Source organism: Alligator mississippiensis, chromosome 12, assembly GCF_030867095.1.
Source record: "Alligator mississippiensis isolate rAllMis1 chromosome 12, rAllMis1, whole genome shotgun sequence".
NCBI classification, from domain to species: Eukaryota; Metazoa; Chordata; order Crocodylia; family Alligatoridae; genus Alligator; species Alligator mississippiensis.
Window position 1 is genome coordinate 56154811 of NC_081835.1, and position 21114 is coordinate 56175924.

Genomic DNA, 21114 nt, shown 5'->3' on the forward strand with positions numbered 1-21114 from the left:
AGGCCCTTGTCGACTGATCCTACCCTTCCTGCAGTCAGGGGCAAACCTTCCACTGATTCCAATGGGGGAAGGATCCTTAAACTTCTGCAGGGGAATCCTCTGGGGCTCTTTCTCTAGAGCAGAAAGCAAATTCATGCATCTCTGTCATACCCCAAACCCCTAGAACTTTGCTCTGGACTTCTACATAATCTACCAGATTTCAGGAGAGTCCTGTTTTTACTTAAATGTAACATCAGATTCCCAATATCCTCTGCCCTTCTCTATGCAACAAAATCCCTAAGGATTGTTCTGTTATCTTCCTCCATGCACTGTATTCCCCAAGGGTTCCTTTGCACATTCTCCCTGCCGAAAGCCCTGCTGGGCTCAAGCAAGAGAAAATTCAGACAGCTTCTGAACTCCATGTTTGACAGACTCAGAAGTCTCATTTCATCATCCGTTAATCTCCCACAATCCTCTAAGCTTTATCTGTTAAGACTGAAGCAAGCAGGGCAGCTTTGCTGTACTTTAGACTTGTTATTACTTTTCATAATTTTCTCAAAAGAACATAAGAATAAATCAGTCTCCCATCCCTAATATGTTGATAATCGTTTTAAAATATTTAAAGTCCTCCACTGCAGCTGCCCTTCTGAATGTTTCACTGAGATAATCATCCATCTCTCTGTTGGGTTTTTTGCCTGCTTGCCTTGTTCCTTCTTTAGCCCCATGATGCCTTCCCAGACTGTCATTATGTTTTCTCTTGTACAGTTGCCTTTTTTCCCTTCCCCTACTTTCAGCTCCTTGATTTGCTTTATTTCTGCCATAGCATCACTGTATCCCCACATTTTACTTGATTGTCAGATGTAATTTCCCTTCCACCTTCAACTCCCTGACAGTCAATGCACCTCAGATGCCTCTGAGACCTGGGTCCTTTGGTAAATGATGGTCTGTGAATCCACGAATTCATACCTAGAGCAAATCCTTGGACTTGCTGTTCCTTTCCTCCTTATAGAGCCATGATGTGGCCTTGCATTTTTCAGTTGGGGCAGTGCAGTGAAGATCGGAAACTCTATTGAAAATCCCACTTAATGTTCAACATTAGCAGGTCAAGTTAGACCTACCTAAGCAATAAGTCAGCCTGCTAAATCGAGCTAAATGTGTTAAACTGTGTCTACTTTGGTGTTAAGAGACATTTTCAACTGAGCTCTGCTGAGCTAACTGGATTGAAAATAGCCCTTAGTCAGGGCTGTATGTCAGTGCAAAGTGAATGTAAGATACTACTTGGTCAGGATGCTAGCTTATGACACTTGGTTTGCACTGGTATAAATGAAAGCAGAAGATGCCAACCAGTACTGAAACGGCAGCCTGCTCCTCTAAGGCATTGACCTTTCATGCATGGTAATAGGAACTGAGGATTTTCAACACCTATGTCTTTTGGGTCCCGAATCTCTGTGTATGTCTGCTTGTGTACAGAGATGGAGGCAAGCAGAAAGCAACAGGCCATTTAACAAAGGAATATCTGCATCCCATTGCATACTAATTAGACACTTGACACAGATACAGCAAGGGAAGGAGGAGGGAGTGGGGGAAAAAATCTCCTGGCAAGACACTGTTGCATTTCAATCTTTCACCTTCACTGGGTAATGGGATGTGATGGAACATTAAAACAAACAAACTGCTTTTGGTGTTTACAGCAAATGCTTAAGTGGGAGAGTATGAGCCAGAGGTGCTCCACAGAACATCTGGAGCACTGGGAAACAATGCGATTACGCAGATGTGTCACATTCATTAGGCCATTAAATCTCCAGTAATGAATGTATGAAAGGGCCTTTCATGGAAATTGTAAATTATAGCCAAAAAAAAAATTGCTATACTTGGCATTTACCTCCCTACCCCCCTCTCTCTTAAGCTGCTTTTTGAATGAGAGAGAATAGACAGTTAGGGTTGGAAGGGACCTCAGGAGGTCACCTAGTCCAACCCCCTGCTCAAAAATGGCACGAGTCATGGCAGAGTTTCATGATTGGAGCTCAGCCTGTGTCTGTTGCTTGTATTTGATTGCAAATGTATTAAAAGAAGAGAAGTCTGTATTGCACACGTGGATTTAGCACTACTGACAAGTGCTGGACTGGTCAGTCCTGAGAAAAGGCATCAGTCAATCTCTCCCCCCGAGAATATGCATGGTATCAGCAGATGATCCTCTGTATTGTCTCCCCACCAGTGTACCCGAGTCCTGACTAGGTAGAGAAAAAAAGGGGGGAATTTAGCTAGAATTACTCATGCTGTCCTGGGGCTCTGGGCTGATGTTGCCTTCAAAAGAGCTACTTTGCATCCATTGCAGGGACCACGGTTTGGCGGCATCACCACTCACCCACGCTAGAACATGTACTGTCTTAAATTCACTTCATGCAGGCCCCTAAATAGACATAAATGGACTTGAATACAGCCTGATTGTCTGCTGCCTTCTGTTACCAGCAACCTCATACAGTCTCCTTTAGAGTGCCTGGATGCCTTTGTAAACCTTGCCCACACATACACGAGCAATACAGTAGGACCTGAATCCATATAGCTGATGGCAGAATTTAGCCCTAGAATAAGACCAACCACATGCCAGACACTTTTAGGCCTTCCCTGGCTATAGGATCAATGGTGACATCCATTCAGCTAATGTGGAGCATACCCAACCCCTCCCTGTTTCATTAGAGCACTAAGATTTTTAAACAGCTGCCTGTGAGTTTTATTTAATAGCACCACCTATGCAGTGCAAGGCAACTTGCCAGAGGTCTGCATTATTTAAAGAGGAGCATTTTCCAAATGATCATGATAGGGTAGATAATTTTCTTCCTTTCTCTACCGTGTCACCGTAAAGAATATGTTTATCAGGGAGATTACATTATAGGACATGAGGGCTGCAGTTTGGGAACGTGGGGCTTCGAAGCCTTTAGATTTGCTTCAAGACTCTTTTCCTTGGAACTAGGGGTAGGTGAGATTGTCCACTCACTGCAGTTTATTGGGTTTCTACTCATTTGCTGAAATGGGTAATGCTTTTCTCGCCAAAGGACTGTGACTGTCATTTGGAAATAAAATCAATTCGATGGAATAAACAGTATTTGGACTGTGAATGGTTGCATAGTTTAATAGCTCTTTTATTTTCTGTTTTTAACATTTATGGTTGAATAACAGAGGGGAGGGCTGCTATTTTAAAGAAAAGATGGAGTTGCCCGAGTTCAATTTTTGCTCGGTTTACGTTTTGTCACAAAGAATTGTTTTTCCTCCTGTGGCTCCGTCTTTAGAGCTGACATCTGCAAATGAAAGTTTCTAGGTTCTATTTCCAGATCTATCACTGATTTGCTGCATAACATCAGTTCATTTAATTTGTCATGGGCTTAGCTTCCTTATCTGTAAAAAGATAATACAATGTGTTGTTAGCATTCATTAATTAATAGTAGAAAGGGGCAAAATCTATTACACTTATTCAGCATCTAGGTGGATTTAGACACCTAAATACAATTTTATTCCATCCTGTTCAAGTCTCATTGGGAGATAGCGATGTATATGTCAATGTATATAATATAGCATAGTAACAGATACATTTTTATATACGCATATATATAGCCAATATAACTCACGCTCAGTGAGACCTGAACAGGGAGGAATATAATCAAATGTTGGTGCCTAAGTCCGCTTAGATGCCTTCACAGACAGTCAGCCTTGCTGGCTCTGTCCCACCTAACCCATACATCCAAGCTAAGTCTGTATGCATTAATTAGAGCATCCCAGTTATATGTTGTAAATGGGGTTTCCTTTTCATGATCTGTCTCAGAATTTAAACTTTAAATTCAGTGTTTGCTTTTGGACAGAGGATCCTCACATTCTGGTGCCACCTTCCATCCTACCATTTATAATCAAGTACAGTCCTCATGGTGTCCAAGCACTGTCAGCTCAGAGGTCTGCAGAAAACCCAGCGGTGAGGAACCATTTCCTCTAGTCAAACCTGCACAACCTGAATTAGTACAAGGTGAGTGAGAGGGTACACATAAGATATCCTAACTGTCCAGTGGTTGTAAAAAATGGATTCACTCATCCTCATTCCCCCAAAATCACAAGCACTGTACTAATTGAAATAAAGAAGAATCCCCATTAGCAGCACTAGTTACCAGTCTGACCGCTCCAGTAGACATTCAAAAGCCACGAAACAAGGGGTCCAATATAACAAGAAGGACCAACGTTCTGCCACTGGAGGACAGGAGCTTATGCCCAACCATGCACAAAAACTAACCCCAACAATGTCATAGTGTTCAGCAGCACAGGGATAAGAGACTTGATGGATTTCACACTTGCAAGCTTTTGCTTTGAAAGATCCCTAGCTTTTATCATTGCAAAGTACAGCTTTGTAACCTAAAAATAACCGGCCCCAGCTCCTTCCATTGAAGAAGCAAGAGATGAGCTGGTGACTCACAATTTTTGGTGCTTCTCTATCAGAAAGATGCAGCATCTCCCCCGTAATCCTCCTACATGGACTGTTTAGGGGTTTCAAAGGCTACAGGAAATTTCACTAGCAGCTGGTCAAGAATGAGATCCCGTTAGGAGCCCCCTGGTGTGGAGGTAAAGCTTGAATCACAGAGAAACGCAAGGGGTGGGGGGAGGGGGGAAGAGGAGAAGGAAAAGAAACTCGATGAAGCAAAGGCTTTAATCTATCAAAGTAATTCTCTTTCTTCCAGGGAGGAAGAATGTGAAATTGAATAAAATGACTTATGTAACTGCCCAAAGTCTGATTAGCACCAGGCCAGAAGTAGCTCTGTTCTCATTCAACAAGGTGAATAGGCTGTTTGAATTCACTCTTAAATGATCTAATGGGAAAGGTAAGACAGGGTGTCATTTTTTTCAAGATAGCACTTTGAGCTGGGACCGTTCTGCTGGGCCTATGAAAGACTCTACCAGCACAGGGAAAGGGGTAGGAAGAAAGGAGAAGTGCCTGCTGGATTCTAGGCTTAACAATAACTAGAAGCTGGCTCGAGTAGCACCTCGTACACCAAGAGGTGCAGCTCAGGTCAGAATGGCTTTTTGTTAGCTGGAGAAATGGACAAAGAGTCATGTCTGACATGCTGTATTGTGAGCCGGTGAAAGGACTGCAAAACACAATGCACAGGATTGTTAAGGACACCGAAAGCTTCCCTGAATCCAAGCTGTACATGATCTCAGAAATGGTGACACTGGCCCTGTACTGAATGGAAAGTTCAGGTACTGTACAGAAATGGCACTTTCCCTTCCCCAGAGCCTATAGCAGGCTTGATAACTTATACTAAGAACAGGAGATAGGTGAGTCTGTGTCCCTGGAAAATGATGAAATGCCAAGTATGCAAGTGTGGTTACCATCATCCAACAAAGAGAAAACAAGTGACGGGCTTGCAGTCTTGTATGTAAAAATAAAGATGGAAAGTAGATTTGTGAATGAAAGGGAATTTGGATTTCAGCAGTTGCCCTTTGGTGTCACCTTCACCTGTGAGGCAGCAAAGGTGCCTTTGGGATTTCAAACAAGCCCAAAGGCACAAAGGCTTATATTGGCATCAGCTCATGCACACTTGTTCCCACTCTATGCTCTCCAGCACTAATGAGCAATAACCTGCAATGGGCCATAACTCAAAACTGAACACAGGGAACATGCACTTAGGTAAAATCACAGTCAGTTTTCTCCATCACTTCTGACAGTCTCTGACAGCATCTTCTCTATGCTACTTAGAGGAGTTGATCCAGAAAAGCCGTGTCCCCTGTGGTGCTCTCTGATGATGGTTAGTGCATAGACAGCGTCATTCTCTTATGAAACTGGCATTGACAGGCAGTGGAATAGGTAGTGGACTTAGGTATCAGGACACCTTAGTTTCTATTCCCAGCTCTGCCACTGATGCTTTTTAATGTAGATTGAGTGATTCTTTTACTCTGTTCACTCTCCCACTCAACCTTTTGCCAGGGAACTCGTTAAAGAGACCATTTCTTAGGCATTTTTATAAAACTTGGTACAAGAGGCTCCCCTCAATGTATTTGAACTGCAATGCAATACTTAGTGACAATCATAATTATAGGCACCATGTTTGTTATCTCACACAGTGATTCCAGCTCAAAGGTGCTCAAAATGCAAGTTCAAACCATGCATTTTACTAACTGCCAGACTTAGGCTCTGAGAGTCCAACTGAGTTTGTTCCAGCTCATGTATCATCATCCATCAATCATCATCAATCAGGTCAAATTCTGCATTCAGTTACACCTGTACAGCTACCCCCAGCTGGCTCCAACAGGCTTGCACGGTTGTGATTAAGAGCAAGATTTGATAAATAATTCTGTTGATGATGCACAGGGCAGATGGGTCTCTAGCTCACATTCCCTTAGCTGGTAGGTTCGACAGTGCTAACAAGAATCAAAAGCACTATACACTTGTATTAATTAGCAACAAAAGCAGCTATGGCTCATAATACACAGAAGAACATATCTAATGAGTAAAGTAGGATCTGTTTCTGCATAATCTCTTTTTCAGACCAGAAACCCAATTAAATAGGAACTAACTTGATGCTAGGTAAGAGCTCAAGCGTCTTGCGCAGGTTTAACTAGCCCATTCAGTGACATGAGGAACATGTAAAATACAGTGAATAATTCCCCAGCCTTGGGGACAGGGTGTCGTTCCAAGTGGCAAGCCCTGTTCATAGTCAATTTATGATCCCTGAGGATGCATGCACAGCCATCTGCTTCCCCCATCCCCGCCAATCAGACCGCATGAGATGTGCAGTCTCGGCCCCATGTTCAGAGACTACTGCAACGTTCGGATGGTTTTGTACTTGTAAAGCTGCACTGCTCTGTGACTTCAGCAGCTGTGAATTTTGTGCTAGGAAAAACAGTGCTGTTAGCTTGAATTTTTACGAAGGATCTCAGCTTTTTCACAGGACGTAAATGGCTAAGTGTGAAATTTAACATAGAAGTGTGTGTGCTCTAGTGTAGACAGATGTGGGTATGCATATTTGGATGTTTACACATGTGTGTTTTGTATACAAAAGTGGGTGGTAATGTGTATGTACATATGTATGTATCTATACCCATGTCTGTCTGTCACTCTGCACACAGAGGCAATTGTAGACGCACATACTGTGACCCAGGGTAAGGACAGGCACCACTGTTTGAAAGGGGAGTACCTATTGCAATTCAGCTGAATCCATTGTAACCACATCCTCTGCCCAGTCTACCCACATTAAGTGGACACTATAAGCCACAATGATTTACCAGATGCTTCACTCCAAGATAAATCATTCTTATGCAGCTTCATTTACCAAAGGATAGAAAAGGACAGACTAATTTACCCCAGATCATCTGATAGTGCTGTCACAAGCAATGAGTCCTTGCTACACTTTAAAGCATCCATACCCACCCACACATATATGCATATAATGGTTGTGCGCATGGATTGAAAGAGTGCCCAGATGAAGGTTTTATAATGCAGTAGTTAACCTTACTGCTTATAGGCACCTTAGCCCTTCAGTTGGGCTTTATCACTTGCATCATCTCACATTCAATCACTTTAATGCTAGGACCATGAAGTGAGGAGATGTTGCCTAATGAGCACCTTGGGCACTCTCTCTACTGGCCTGCTTCTGCTCATTCCTGTCAAGGTAGGGTTGGTGCCTCTCTTAATTTTATCTTGGCACATTCTCTGAAAGACCGGCTAATGCCGGTCTGAAAAACTTTGTGAAAGAAAGAAAAAAAATTCCTCTTTGCAGAGGGATTGATACTGGGAGGTTGTATATCACGTGCATTCCTCTTACCCTCATCATTAATACGAACCTCCATGAAGTCAGGTTCCCAGATTCCTCAGAGTTCAGAGAGGCTGGAGCTAGAAATGACCTGTTTGTTCACTGAGTCCATCTTCCTGCCAATGCAGGATAGCTCCTGCTTGCACATTGCATGATGCTTTGTCCAGCCTAATTATCCATCCCTGCAGCTGACTGGAGGGAGTTCAAAACTCTCTGAATCTTACCACCTCATCTTTGCTTTTTTTCCCCCCATCAGGGGGGTGATGCGGGAAGCCTGGATGGATGGACTCTAACCATTAAGCATAAAGTGCAGTCCTTGTTGCCATTAGCCCCAGTGGGATTGCTCCTGTGGCTGAGGAATTTTGTGTGTGTGTTCCTTAGCTGGAGTTTTGAAATTGTTATATCCTGTAACAACAACACAGGTTTACTTTGGAAACATTTTAAGAAAAAAATGTTTTCCTTGCTAAAGGGCAACCAATGCTTTGTATTAGGAAAAGAAGAATCTCTCTCATATACACGTAGGCATGCACGCGTGCATGCACACACACATACGTTGGCATGTTTATGTGTATGCGCACACATATATATGTACATATCTATGTATTGACAAATACACAAATCCTCCCATACACAGACATGGGCAATGGGAATAGATGTACAGAACCAGGCACGCATCCCTGCAAACACACAAGCCCTTTGTTAGGCTGCCAGCCAGCTACACCTTCTGACCCATTTTCACTGAGTTTAAGAGGACACCTTTAAAGCGTCTTGTGCCACAAAACCATGCCAGTCTAATCTAAGTTCTTACATCACCCTCCAGGCTGTACCAGGTAAATAGCATTTAGTGATGTGACTAACATCTGTTATATGAGGTTCATTTTTCCTTTCCTCCTCTTCCCACTCGCTTTGTCCTTGTCTATATTACAAAGTTCTGCCACCATCCCTGTGTTGGCTGAGGAGGTATGAAAAAGCACACCTTTTAGCCAAAGTGGTTCTGCTGGCAAAGTCCCCAGGGCTGGGACTCAGGAGAAGTCTCCTGCCAGTGGTTTCTGCTGTTGGAAGGAGCTTGTGTAACTAGTGACAGAACAGCTGCTTCCCCACACAGATCTGTGTCTATATTTTGTGGCTTTTCTGTTATGCCTGTGGTGGTGGTAACCCCATAGTGTAGACTACACCTGGGTGTAGCATACTATTCAGTTGGGTTGTGCTCATGAGGTCTACGATCATCCTTAATTCTTGTCTGAGTTCATTCCAGAGTCTCCGGTGAGTTCCCAAAACAGTTCTCTTTCCTGCTCACATGAGCTTTCCCCTCGTGGCCGAAAGTCCAACTGGGGACAATCATCCTTTTACTTCATCCTCATTTCTGTCCTGTATGCATCTTCCTCAGCATCTGTCAGTGATTTGCTGTAATTACAGTCTCCTCCATTTTCCTCTCTCCCGCCCCCACTCCCTTTCCAAAATTCTTCACTTGAGTCTCATGTAAATCTTGTTCATAGTCACATGGTGCTTTGAGTTAAACTCAGAAATGGTTTTTTTTAGCAAGTTAACTAGTTCCTAAAAAAATTCTTTCTTCAGTGAGAGTTTTCATATCAAGAGTTGCTGGCAGCTGCATCTGTCATCTTTCAGTTGTTTCTGACCATTCATGTATATTAAAGATCCCGAGGCACTTTTTCTTTTTCTTTTTTTTTTAAACAAGAAGAGGGTTTTTATCCCTGGGTCTTGATCAATCCCTTAAAATAAATGAACATTCGCCCCCCATCCCCTTTCTTCATTTTTAACTGCATATGAGATTCTCTGCTTCCTGTCCCAGACTTTTGCATTGTTATGTATTGATAAACAGCAACTATCTTCCATCCAAGTATTGGCTGGATTATTGTGATAAAGTATTTCACAGGCAAGGATAACCGTTGTATAGCACTCCTATATGAAAGAGACTGTCACATACATCTAGATCAGTGGTACCCATCCCATCTGGCCCTGTGGGCCAGATGAGTGGCCCAGGGCAATGTGGGGTTGGCATGAGGAATCAATCTGTGGTGAGCTCTGGATGGCGTGACCATGTCATCCACACCACAGGGCTGCCATAGGTCCAGACATCTGATGGCAGGGGAGCAGTGGCAGTGTTAATTACTGTGGCTCTGTGAACGATTAATTGTTCTCTCTCCTCTGCGGCCAAGTTTCCAGACTGCGGGGATCCTCACGGGCTAGAGCGCCCAGACCTAAAGGTACCCAAGGGGTAAAGTATGACTTGGTCTCATGTGACACCCAAGATTCAAGACACAGATGAAAATATAATCAGAAAACTGCAAACGTTCTGAGCAATATGTAAAGAAATGTTTCTGCTAATAGAGTTAGAAGGGGAGAGACAATCCCTGTTACAGCCGAAGATCCCAAATTTCAAGTCACCGTTTCTAAAGACTCAGTGCCTGAAATGGGCTTAAATGCAACTGGGGAATGAATAACCCCTGCTATGCAGTCACAAGCCTTTTCCCATCCTGGTTGCTGTTATACCCAAGAAGCAGAGAAAGAACCCATCCCCAGTAGGACAGAGCTGTCTGTTTCTGAGTCGAAACCAGCATTTTTAACCATCTTAAGCTGTCAGCTGCTTGGAATAGTTCAACCAGGTGGGGTTTTGCAGAAGCGATGGTGGGAAGATACATTCCAAGGGCCTACCAGGGAAGCAGTCTGCCAGACAGGAAGGAGGACTCAACTGGTCCGTGCCCTACACATTAATTCAGCTGGGGCTTCAGCTGGAACCCCCCATGGTCAGCAGGTGTCAGCTCTATCCTGTTAGCTAAAAGGGTAAATGCCTCGAACTCTGGCCTAGGCAGCAGGAGCTGTGCCAAACTCATCTTAGCTGGGAATGATGCTTTGCATATCGTATATCTACCGAAGTAAAAATAGGTTGTATGAATAAAGAGTGTTAAAATTGCCACCTCAGTCTGATTTCTCATGCTTCATCATCTAGCATATGGCAATGGCTGAACTCCCAGGGAGAACTTGGGAAGTAGGCAGAGAAAGTCTTCAAAGTGAGTCAGTTAACTGCTTCAGGACCCTGGAAATGCTCTACACATCTCCCAGAAAGGGACTTCCAGAGAGGTAGGCTCCATGGTAAAATGCAGGGTAGACATATACCCTCTGATGCTAAACAAAGTGACCATGGTGTCATTTAGCTAGTTTGACATTGGCTAGCTGAGGTCCTGGTAGCAATCTAGCCGTGGCAGCCTAGAGCTCTTGCTTCACAGGTGGCATTGTACAGAAATTAAAAAAGATGCCACCTTGAGCTCTGTGCTGCTGCAGCTAGACTTCTACCAGTACATCAGCTAGCAAATATAACAATAGTGGGAGTATCTCTACTATATCCTACAGTCATGATTGTAAGTACAGTGTAGGCATACCCCAGGTGTGCACTGTGTGAGTCAGTGAAGCGGTTAAGCCAACTGAAGGTGGTACTGGATTCCCAAAACACCAGCCACACTTTGCTGACTCCCATCAGAAATGGCTAGCGCTGATAGGATGCTTTTCCTGTTTACAGACTGGGGAAGAATACTATGAAATTCTTCATGTTCTGAGTGAGAGATGAAAAGGAGCCATCTTGCTGAGCAGAAGGGCTCTGTATCAGTTGACAGTCATTCATGGAAATTTATTCTTCATTTTCAGTTGGACTGGTTGCACCCACTGAGCTTTACAAGAAGTTCCTGAGTGTAGAACCGTTAAGTATCTTGCAGTTGCTTGATGCAAAAAAAAAAATATTGGCTCAAATTCAATCTAATCTTTAGAGTAAGGTTTACAAATCTTAAATCAGCACTTGGTGAAAAAATCCATTGACTTCCCTTAGCACAGTGCCCCCCAGCGCCATTCTGACGCACTTATTTCAGTACTGATTCAAGGAAGAGCACCACTTACTGCAGTTTTATCCTACCCAAGATGACCAGGACCTGACCTTGCATGGCTTGTGAAGCTGATAAGATTTCCATCTCAGTTGAAAGGGCTACAGGTTGTCATCTTTCATTGGAGCACCTCAGCCATGGGCATAAATTGTGCTTAGAATAAATATTTTATTCCTATGCACACAGGAGAATCGCTATCACTCCGCACATTAGCATCCAGGACTTCATGGGCTATTTAAAGTGTCTTAACTCAGTCTCTGTGTAGTTCTAGGGCTTTTGTAAACCAGCAGAAAAGAAGCATGGGAATGCTACAGCACAAGGCAGAGGCCGCACCAGGTATGAACAAAAATTCTGCTGCAGCCAGATGGAAAGATGGGACCAAGAGAGAGAACCTGACTTGGCATGGTGCTCCTGTAGGGTTTTTTGGGTTTTTTTTTCTTTTTTTTCTTTTAGTTTTTCCCTGTCAGGTTTAATCCGTAGTGTTTGTAATTCAGGTAGCAAATTGATTTTTGAAAGCACTCTGTACCTATTCAGTCCACGTTAGCTAAGATCCTTGCATTAATTATGCACTGATATTGATGTTTTTGTCAGACAAGGTCTAATGTCACTCTATTCGGATCTTGCTGCTTCCTTGTTAAAAACATTTCGCTATCTGGCCTTGGGAAAAATACCATGTGTCACTTGTGAAATCAGAAATGGCCTGGTAAAGAAATACTCAATTAGACCTGAAGTTAATGTAACCCCTTCCCCCCACTCCAAAGAGGCAAGCAATGGAAATTGAAGCCCTTGTGGGGACCGGGGAGGGAAAAAAAGAAAACTCAAGATCATCAAAGAGAATTGAGTTGTTGGCATTGTTTAAAGTTAATATGATCAGACAACAGATTGAGGATGCACATTGCAACTGGAGCCATGAAAAATGCTATGTCTCACTTTTGCGGCCTGAGTAACCATCCTCTTGTGAAGATGAGCTGGAGGTATGTTAATGCTTTCTCCTAGAAGTAGTGGCTGCTGCATCCTTGGGAATAACTGGCTAAGAAGAAGTACTGCAGAAAAGATCTCTGGGCTATAGTGGACCACAAAGTAAATGTGTGAGGGTTGGACTAGATGATCTACAGAAGTTTCTTCCAACCGTATGTTTCTAGGGGTGTTTATACATGTGCTGTAGGAGTGTGTTGTGGGGGGGCACTCTAATTAAAGTGCCTAGAGCATCTTGTGTATCAGCACCCCCATGCTTCAAAATTGCAGTGGGAGCACTTTATTTGAAGCTTTCAATAGAGCTTCATAGATTTCATACTATTCATAGACATTAGGGCTGGAAGGGACCTCGAAAGATCATTAAGTCCAGCCCCCTGCCACAGGGGCAGGAAGTCAGCAGAGGTCACAGGTTCCCCACAAGATAAACATCCAAATTTCTCTTAAAAACATTCAAAGTAGGTGCAAGAACCACCTTCGGTGGCAGTCTCTTCCAGACCTTGGGGGCTTGGACTGTAAAGAAGTTCTTCTTAATGTCCAGCCTGAAATGGTCCTGAAGGAGTTTGTGACCATTTGACCTTGTCATCCCTTGGGGCGCTCTGGTGAACAGATGTTCCTCCAGAATCTGGTGAGCACCCCTGATAAACCTGTAGGTGGTCACCAGGTCCCCCCTGAGCCTGCGCTTTTCCAGGCTGACGACTCCTGTAGCTCTCGGCCTTTCATCATAAGGTCTGTTTTCCTGACCTCTAATCATGCTCATGGCTCCCCTCTGCACTCTCTGAAGCTTCTCCACATCTTTTTTGAATTGTGGAGCCCGGAATTGGACGCAGTACTCCAGCTGCGGCCTCACCAAAGCTGAGTACAATGGGAGGATGACATCGTGGGATTTGCTTGAGAATCATCTATGGATGTAAGCCAGCATTTTGCTCACTTTACGAGCTGCAGCATCACCATGAAGGCTCATGTTCATCTTGTGGTCAATCATGACCCCCAAGTCCTTTTTGTCCGTAGTGCTAGCCAGCGTAGCACTGCCGAGCCTGTAAGCAGGCTGCGGGTTTTTCTTCCCAAGGTGGAGTATCTTGCATTTTTCAGTGTTAAACAACATCAGGTTCTCATCCACCCATTTCCTGAGCCTGTCAAGGTCAGCCTGCATCGCCCTCCTGTCCTCAGGTGTGGATGTTTTACCCCAAAGTTTGGTGTCGTCGACAAACTTGGCCAGTCCACTTCTGATACCAATGTTCACATAATTAATAAAGATGCTGAATAGTGTTGGCCCAAGGACAGAGCCTTAAGGGACCCCACTGGTCACAGCGCACCATGATGATTGACTTCCACCAACCACCACCCTCTGAGTCTGACCACAGAGCCAATTCCCCAACCAGTGGATCGTTGTGAGGCCACAAATGGCCAGTTTTGCTAAGGGGTGATCATGGGATACCATGATACTACCACTCCAAAGTAGAGTGGTGCTTATACACGAGACACACGAGGCTGCTGGAGTGCAGTAATTGTGCAGACTCAGTTAATCAAGGCTGCTCTGATGCATTAAAATTACAGCGTGTCAGAGCAGCCTCCCTGCTCGTGTATAGGCACCCTATGTTTGTATCATATGGTTTCATAACAATAGAATCTCCACTGCTTATGATACAATCTCCAGAAAAAAAAGGGCTTCCCATACTGCCTTGGAAGCTCCTTTTACATTTTCAAACATCTCATTTGCCTGGCAAGTGAGTCTAGGTGTGGATTATTCAATGAGGCTACAGTGGTACATTTGGTCAATGATCACTTCCTGGGATGGCACTAGAAGTTCTGGATGCATTTTCAATGCTCTTGAGTTGGGTTTGGGATCTGTTTGGGGTTACAGCATCACTTTTAGATGATTTAGTAGTTCTTTTCTCTTGTATTTTGTGCATCCTTCTTAAGAATATACTTTTTAAGACTTCCATGTCAGTGCCTCTTCTCTTCTCCTTATACATGAGGCTGCTGAGAGTGAGTGTGAAGCATTTCTGGCTTCAGTGTTTTCAGGAATCTATGATACTTAGATCTTCATGTCCACCTTACAGATCCCCCATTCCTCAGTCATGTTGTCTGCGTCCAGGGCCAATCTACCTGCCATTAAAGTCTGGAAAGCCTGCTATTTGGTTTTAATGGGAATTAGATAGAACTGGAGAAGATCCTTTATGGAAACTGGGTTAAACTTAAACTCAGTTAAGACTAGTTGAGATTACCCTGGTAATGAGAGAAATTATGAACAATCATCTCATTTAAAGGAGACAACCCAATATCTATTAATATTTGATAATTTTTTTCCTAACCTGGGCTCAAACAAAAGATTTAGATGTGAAAGGCAGTTCATCCCACTAGGATTAAAAAAAAAAAAAAAAAAACAGAAAGAAATAGGGCATTCATTCACTGTTCAGTTTCTCAGACACTTAAAGCACTTATTTGAGATAGGGTAAGAAAGAAGGACTAGGGATGGATAGGGGCATGTTTATTGCTTATTCAATACAAAGGCTTATTGCACTTTGTATCTGCTGAACTAGCCATAAAATCCTAGTTTAATAACCATGTACCTGCATAACAAACACATTTGCAAAAGCCTCCTGTGGAACCTGGTGACTGTGGAATATTTTGAAACAGTTTGTTAAACTCACATTTCCCAAGGAGCTTAGGCGCCTGCCTCAGCTGCAGCTATCAAGACCTGCAGTCCCGCGTCTAGCCCGCCCTTTCAATGAAATCTCATTAGCATCACTTTACTAAATTAAATGGATTAAAGTTGGGAAGCAGCTGGAGCACGCAGCAGTCACATTGACTGTTGCCTTAGGTTAGACTGAAATTAAACATCTTTGGGCTCCTGCTGCTTTGTCGTTGCCCAGAGTAGCCAGGTAGTAATGTTGCACTTCTACTGTGTCACAATCTGAGAGGCCTCAGTGTGATAAAGACAGATGAAGCCATTTCTTGGTAGGGCATGAAGCTCTGGGCAGAGAGGATGAAAAGTACAGATGTCTCAAAGCAATTGCTGCAGGTGTCTTCTGCAAGGGTCTGCCTGAGAAATAAACTCTCAGATATTGCCAGAGAGGATTGGTCCTTTCAGTGAGACAGCTAAATGATTGGCAATGGCCTGTGTGTTCCTCTAAGTGGGGTTCTCATCCTGTGTGCACGAAGGTTGCTGCTTTATTTGGCAAGAATTTTGTATCAAGTATTCCCATCAAAGCTTCATCTCTCCTAGCTAGCTCAGCTGTTCCAGGTGAGAAGTATTAAAACTTTAATGCTTGAAGGACTCCAGGGGCTGAATTACTCGGAATGAATAAATATTCCTTTACATAAGGCTGTGGAGTTGGGGAGATAAATAACATTGCCATAGCTGCAGTGACAAAGTGAGAAGAAGGTGTATGTTGGACGAAGGGGGTGATCACTCCACTAATCCAATACAGCAAAGGGACAAGGTCTGAAGGGGGAGCTCTCAAGCCACAGCATAGGCAGGAAGTTCCTGGGTCTAACTCATGGCCCTTTACAGAAAGCGCCATGAGTTAGGCCGATCCTCCTGACCCAACAGACATCTGCTGTTGGGTCAGGAGTGTAGGGATCAAGCTCCACTTTGAAGCTAATCCATCTGAGTAGGTGTGTGTTTTCAGCTTCCCTTCCCTGGTCCCCCTCTGTGCCCCCTGCCCCCCAGCCCCCAGCTCTTTTGCTGTCTGCACAATGGGAAGGGAAGAAGGGAGGGGAGGAAGCTCGGGCTGGGGTTTGCCCAGCCTGCACTGGGCAAAGGTTGGGTGGATTGGAGCCCCCCCTGCCCTGGGGGGAGGGCTCCAATCCACCCCCCTCCCCCACTCCAGCACAGGCTTAGCAAACCCCAGCCTGAGCTCCTTCCCCTCCTTTCACCCCTCTCTCATGGTGCAGATAGTCCCAGGAGCAGGTACTGTCTTCTTCGTCAGACAGAAGTCAATGAAGGCACTCCACTTCAGACCACTTTCATTTGAACCCTTATGTAATGAGGATTAATTTGTCACACAATCAGGCACTTCTAAAGTGCTCTGCAGCTCTATCAGGGCATGGCTATAGAGTACTTTCAAGGGGCCAATCGCACAATACATGTAACTTCTGCCTGCACCCTTAATTTACTTTACCCTTAATTTTTACCCTTAATTTACTCTCTTGCTTCATTCCTGTGAATACATCTTCTGTTCAGCACATTGTGGTACCCCAATTGCTCTCCACTGAAGGGCCACCTTAGAATGTTCTTTGAATGAGGCCTTGCTTTTATAAAGATAATCAGTACAAGGAAAGCATCAAGAAGGAATCCATGAAGGTGGAGGGAAGGTATGGAAGGTGAGAATTAAATGTACCTGAGAACTCTCATGTGATGTAGGAAAAAAATAACGGTATCATAAAAAAATGGGGGCAGAAGAGGCCTCAGGAGGTCATCTAATCCAAGCTTTTCCTCAAGACAGGATCATCTCTGTTTAAACCATTGCAGACAAGTGTCTGTCCAGCCTGCATTTAAAACTTCCAGTGACAGAGAATCTACAACTTCTGTAAACCGTTCCAGTTCTTAACCACTCTCATAGTTAGAAAGTTCTTCATTTTATCTAACTTAAATCTCCCTTTGTTGCAGTTTCATCCCATTACTTCTTGTCCTGTCCCCTCTAGATATAGAACAATTGATCAACATTCTTTTCCCAGCAACAGTTTTAATGCTTGGGAACTGTTATCAAATAGGGATTTAAATGATGGATAGGAGGAGGAGGTAATGGGGTGGGGAAATGTGGTTCCATAGAAAGCCAGAACAAAAAGGAAAGCACAAGAAGACAAGGACATGATACATGGATCTTAAAGACACTTCCACCCTGATCTCCACTGACTTTTGCCTTTTGTCATTGGCTGCACTATTTCAAGTGTTAATCAAATCAGAATTCTCCATTCACTTGCATGGGATCTAGTGTTTTATTCAACTGTTGTACTCACCTGTGCATGCAGTTTCCAAGGCAGGAGAGCATCAAGCTCTCTAGAACATGTTCAGGTGAGGAAGTGGCTGTTGTCAGCATAATGCATCTTATATAGCTTACCATCAGGCCTTCTCATCCAGTTCCTGTTGGGACTGTTGAGATTGCCTCTAGATTTCCCCCCAGTTTTGCCCAGATGAATCCTATGAGCTGGACCTTGGCACTGTGAATCTACCTGTTCATGCCAGGCATTCTGCAAGGAAATGGCTATGAAGCAGAGCCCAAGAACAGCTGCATGAAGAAAAGAGCAGGAAAAGAGTTTACAAGCAAAGTTCTCTGACTTGACACAGGATGTAAAGCAATTTCCTTCTCCATCCTTTTCCTCTGAAACACAACTCACAAACAAGCAACCTATATATGCAGAGCAAGCAGCAGCATCTTCCTCAGATCCACATGCCTCGCCTCCTGCATGGTACTGTCTGATAAACCATGAGCCCCTTTGATGCAGTGAGAAATCATTTCATGAAAAGTTTCGCTGTTCTGAGCCACCGCATCTTGTCTGAACATTTCACTTCAGACTCCTCACAACGGTTTGATCTCACATTATTTCTCTTTGGACTGAAAAGACGGAGGGGGCAGGAAAAATGAAGTTTCAATAATTCATCTTCTGAGGCTTCTTTGGGGTAAATGTTCAAAGTGGCTCATGGGAATTTAGTTCAATACTCTTCCTGTCAATGGAAAGTTACATGGGGCCACCAGATTCATTCCTCGTTATTCTGGTGATGTTCCTCCCAAAGCCTTAAGGATGGGTTTTTTGATGACCTTTGCAAAATAGAAAGAACCATCAGATTAGGTCTATATGAAGGAAGATTCCCGGATACAGACATTAAAGTAAGGGAAGTACCTCTTGATGAGCCCTTCCTTACTTGAGCTCTACTGTAGCATTGCAGCCTCCAGTAATGCACTACTCCCTGTGTATTATAAACCTTCAATAAGCACCTTTCCCTCCTCCTGCATTGTATCAGGAGATAAGGAGAGAGAAAAATACTCCTGGAATTAATACAAATAAAGATACCCCTGTCCTCTGGGAACTCCTGTGTCGCTTCCTTTTCACTAGACTTTGTGGACAAAGAGTGTGAAATTGAATTCAAGCATCCACATTGAAAAACAAGGGGGAAAAGAAGCATGTTAGGGGAGTATTAAGAGATAAATCTTATTTTTTACTGTAGAGTCTTTCCCTTCAAACTGTTCGTAATCCCTTGACTTTCTGTTCATGAATAGATTGAATTTTTCACCACGACATTGCCTAAAGACAATGCGCGATTTCACAACAAATGATTTATGTACTGGAATCTAGAGAGATTTTTTACTCATAAAAACACTCCAGCCATTTATCTTGATCTCCTGATATATCAGAGCCACGGCTGTATGTCTCTAAATTAACTGCAGATTAAACAATTCAAGCTGCTTGAAAAGTGTAAATGCAAGAGAAAAGCTCAAAGAAAAAGTTCAATCAACTTCTATGATTGGATTCTTATCAAGACCAAAATGTGAGCTGTTTCTATTGGCCATTTCAGGATAAACAAGCTAGGAGGTAAATAGACTCCAGGCATTTGTGAAGACACATGATGTGTGCATGGGAGCAACTTTAAATAAAGCAAACAAGCTTGAGTTCCCATCAGGCTAGAAGATCTGTGTCTATAAGGCGGAGGAAAGTTAGTTCTGGCAGTGTCTTGAGGGGGGGGTTTGGCTTACAGTCACCGGAAGATAAAAAAAAATAAAAAGACAGATGACTTCGGCAATTCAGAGGCATGAAACATAAAATAGGAAATAAGAGAAAACAAAATGGGAGCATCTCAAGGAAGAATAAGCACTATGCAGAGTTCTCTAACTCCCCCCCAAAACCCCAATCCTCTGCAGATCTTCAAACAACCTTTCCTGGCATCAGGAGGCAAAGGGAATATGCAGCTCAGCTCAATTTGTCTTTTTAGCTCATCAATTTGGAGTCTTATCTATCCAGAGCGTGCTCTCATTCTCTCTCTCTCACGCAAACATTCAAACATGCACACAGGTGTATACACATACAAATGAACAGGCACGAGGGGAGATTGGTGGCATTTTGTTATCTCATTTACAGCAGAATTAAAGCCACAGGACCTCCATTACTCTAGCTTTACACCTGAAACCAAGAAGATCAAAATCTGGTCCCTGTACCCAGCATTCAGTGATGCTTTCATTAAAGGTATTATTGAGCCCAGCCTGCTGCTGTGGTTCAGTGGTAGGCTCCTTGTCTGCCACATAGATGACCCAGGATCAGTTCCTGGATGTGCACATAACTACTACGACTGTGCGAAGTGGCTAATATTTGCTTTGTATTCATATTTGTCTGATTCGGGGGACAGCGATGTGATTCGAATCACTGTCCTGATTCAATTTGGCTGCTGCCAAATCTCTGAATTGGCCAGGCCCATCCTCCGCCCCTCTCCCAGCCCGGCAATGACTGCTCCAGCTCCCGGCACTTCTTTAAAAAAAAGCCCTGACTCAGCGGGTACTGCCAGGCGGGGGGCGATCACGCTGCATGGGGGGCTCTACATAAGGCTCCTGACCCCAAGCCCCACCATGGGTGCCCTGCCCGGGCCAGCTCTGACTCTTTAAGAAAAAAAAAACTGAAAAAACCCCCAGACTCACTACTCCTGGCAGCGGGGGGTGATACCTGCTGCCCCCCTCGCTGCCCTGCATGACATGGGGGGGCTCTGCACAAGCCCCCAAGGCCACTGCGGGACCAGTGAGTCCTGGGGCTTTTCTCTCTGTTTTTTTTTTTTCCTTAAAGGGCTGGAGCTGGCCCGGGTGGGGGGGGGGGGCACCTGTGGGAGGGACTGGGGGAGCGAGGGTGGAGTCGGGGGGCTCGTGGCAGAGCCCCCCATGCAGCATGAGGCACTGGGAGGCAGAGGGGATCCCCCCTACCTGGCAGCACACAGTGAGCACTGGAGCTTTTTTTTAAAGTACTGAGCTGGAGCGTGCGGGGGCAGCCATTGGGGGGCTGGCAGGGGTCCCCCCATGGTCCTCTCCCCCCTCCCTCAGCCTCCCCTCCCCCACCTCTAGTACTTACCAGCTCAGAGCCGGCTGCAGCTCCCTGCTGCAGCCAGCGGGGACTGCCCAAATTGCCAAAACTCTCCAAATCTTTTCCAAAGATTCAGAGAGCTTTGAATCGATTTGGACCTTTAAATTGGTCCCCTGATTCAACGCAGGTCAAATCTCCTCCGAATCGAATCACCACCCGAAGCATCACACAGCCCTAATAACTACAGCCATCAAGGCACCAAATATCTGGACTTGGTTTGGCCTTTGGATTCTGTCTCAATGGCCTAAAGTGAGGGTGGAAGGTCTAAACTCCTGCCTAGGTGTACGTGTCCAAGGTCCTGGCGACCTCTCACACATGCACCATGATGCACAAGGATCAACGGTTGCCTACTATCAAGACCAGAGGGTGAAGAGGTTAAGGTTTGAGACAACAGAATAATTACATCCAAGTCCCTCATGTTC